This window comes from Poecilia latipinna, unplaced genomic scaffold (genome assembly GCF_001443285.1).
Source record: "Poecilia latipinna isolate Pla-1442-1.1 unplaced genomic scaffold, P_latipinna-1.0 Scaffold1929, whole genome shotgun sequence".
In the NCBI taxonomy this organism is placed as follows: domain Eukaryota; kingdom Metazoa; phylum Chordata; class Actinopteri; order Cyprinodontiformes; family Poeciliidae; genus Poecilia; species Poecilia latipinna.
Genome location: NW_015114545.1, coordinates 39,162 through 41,570, shown reverse-complemented (window position 1 = coordinate 41,570; position 2,409 = coordinate 39,162). Strand labels below are relative to the sequence as shown.

Sequence of the window (2,409 nt, the reverse complement as noted above, 5' to 3'; positions counted from 1 at the left end):
CTTTTTCCACATAATGTAACCGGTAGGGTTTATGATAAAAAATAAATAATAATTATGTGATCGGTATCGCTGATCGGCCCTCATGGGTGATCGGTATCGGTATCGGCAGGAAAAAACCTGATCGGCACATCTCTAATAATAATAAATCAATAAATGTGGTAAAACACAACCGGACCTCCAGGTTCTGGTCAGGACCGGGTCAGAACCCATCCTCATCAGCCAGGCGTTCCCACATTTCTTCCTTCCACCTGACTTTCCAGGATGTGAACCCTGGACAGTTCCTGACCGTCTGCTGGACTGGACCGCCTCCAGAACCTCATTCAGGTTCTGGTTGGGTCCAGTTTGGACACAGCAGGTCTGGATTTCAGACTTGACCCGGTACCGAGGGACAACATTTACATGCGCAGACCGGACCCAGATTTAATCGGGTAGGCTCCAGGTCCTGCTCCATCGTCATGGTAACTCAGCCTTGCCCACATGAACTAGGTCTGGTCCCGTTCAGGTTGGTTCTGAGTGCAGTTCCAGCACCAAGGTGAACCTGCAACATTGGGTCGGAGGGAAAATGCTGAAGTCAGCACTGCAATCTGAAACCCAAACATAGCCGGCGCCGCTCAGAACCAGAACCTTCCCTTCACCCAGCCGGGCTGCAGCAAGGTGTTCAGGTCCGGCTCCGAAACGCCAAGCTGCACGTTCTGCAGCTGGTTCTGGTTCATGTTGAGGGAGTTCTAGGAAGACGGGTCGGCCCTGGGTTCTGCCAGGCCCCGCCCCCTGACGCCAGGCTCCGCAGGGGGCGGGGCCTAGTTCTCAGTTGAACTACTGGAAAGATAAAACCAGTAGTACCCAGTTCAACTAGGAACTAGTAGCTGAACTGGGAAGCAGTAACTGAACTGGGAACCAGTAACTAAACTAAGAACCAGTAGCTAAACTGGGAACCAGTAGCTAAACTGGGAACCAGTAGCTAAACTGGGAACCAGTAGCAGTTTCAGGGCGGAGGGACTGACACAGAGCTAACCTGAAGCTAACTGAAACGAGTTCAGTTTAAACCAGTTTTAGTAGAAACCGGCGGAACTGTTGGGGTAATTCAGTCTGCTTCAGTCAGACTGAGCTGCGATTCTCCAGTTGAAAAAAAACAAACAAACCTCACCTGAACGACCGGAACTGAACTTTTCTGGGTTTTATTGGGCTAAAGGTAGAAGCTAGCTGCTAGCAGCGCCTTCCTGGGGCACCTGTTGATAACAAAGACGCTCGCAAACACTCACCTCCGGGTCAGAGCGGTCCACAAACTCCGTCAGTCCCGCTACATTCAGCTCCGAAACTCCAGATTAAATATTCCCAAAAGTCCGCTTTTTATTGCTTTACAATCCCAGTTTCACTCCGACACACTTGTTGCTGCTTCATCGGTGAAGCAGAATCCTCCTCCTCTCCGTCTGTCACTTCCAAATCCACTCAGGGCGGGCTCCGCTGATAAAACACGAGTGGTGATTGGACGTCACAGTCAAAGGAATCCAGTCTGAGCCAATCAGAAGCGTTGCTTTGGGGAATGTAGCAAAGTGGAGCTATGCTGCGTTGGATGACACCCAGAAACTGGAATGTTCATCTATAAGGAACGGAAATAATGCCAGAAACACAGAAATTAACAGAACGGAAATCTGTTCTTTGTGTTGAACAGGATTTTCCTGAATATTATACGAGTCAATCTGCTAGCTAGGCTACACAGTCTCCACGCTAAAAACCAGTCACACATAAAGATAAAATTAAAATTATTTAAATAAAAACAGATTATTACTACGCCTCTGTGAATGTTAACAATTGATCCAAATTACAAAATATCCAACGTTCTTAGTTGTTTGTAAGAGAAAAATAGATGCACTTTTTAATGTTTTATCCATACTGGGAAAAAAATACTTTCACTTTTTATATTTTACCCACCTAAACTTATTAAGGATTAATAAAGGTTCTTTATTTTTCAGTCAGTAAAAACCAGGAAAACTATCTGGACAATACATGACAATAACTAAGGTAACAACAATGAAACACTAGTTAATACATCTATTTTAAATTTCAGATATCCACTTCACTGATTGTGATCTAAGCACCAATAAAGAATATCTCAATAAAGAAGAAATAGCATTAAATAAATAAAATGAGCGTGATGAGAAGGTAAACATTTATTTACAGGTCCAAGTAAAAACACTTACAGCTTTTACTACCTGCCTGAATATTGAAGCAGCATAACCCTAATATCTAATGTCAGAAGAATGTTAGCAACTTATATTGACCCAAGAAACATTAAATAATAAAACAATTTGTTGGAATTTCTGATGATAAAACTGGGGGTGGGGGGGAATGTAAATCATATATACACTGCTCAAAAAAATAAAGGGAACATTTCACTTTAATTTTGTGTGT

The 2,409-nt window shown here is 43.8% G+C and overlaps 1 protein-coding gene across 1 annotated transcript in view; it reads right to left on the bottom strand.

Moving 5' to 3' along the window:
- The window catches only part of LOC106935218 (MAGUK p55 subfamily member 5-A-like), a 17,159-nt gene extending 15,595 nt beyond the window's left edge, over positions 1–1,564 (bottom strand). Inside the window, exon 1 of the mRNA XM_015015579.1 lies at positions 1,260–1,564. The gene's annotated coding sequence lies outside the window, so the exon portion shown is untranslated. The remainder of the gene's footprint in view (positions 1–1,259) is intronic.
- Positions 1,565–2,409: the final 845 nt, after the last annotated feature.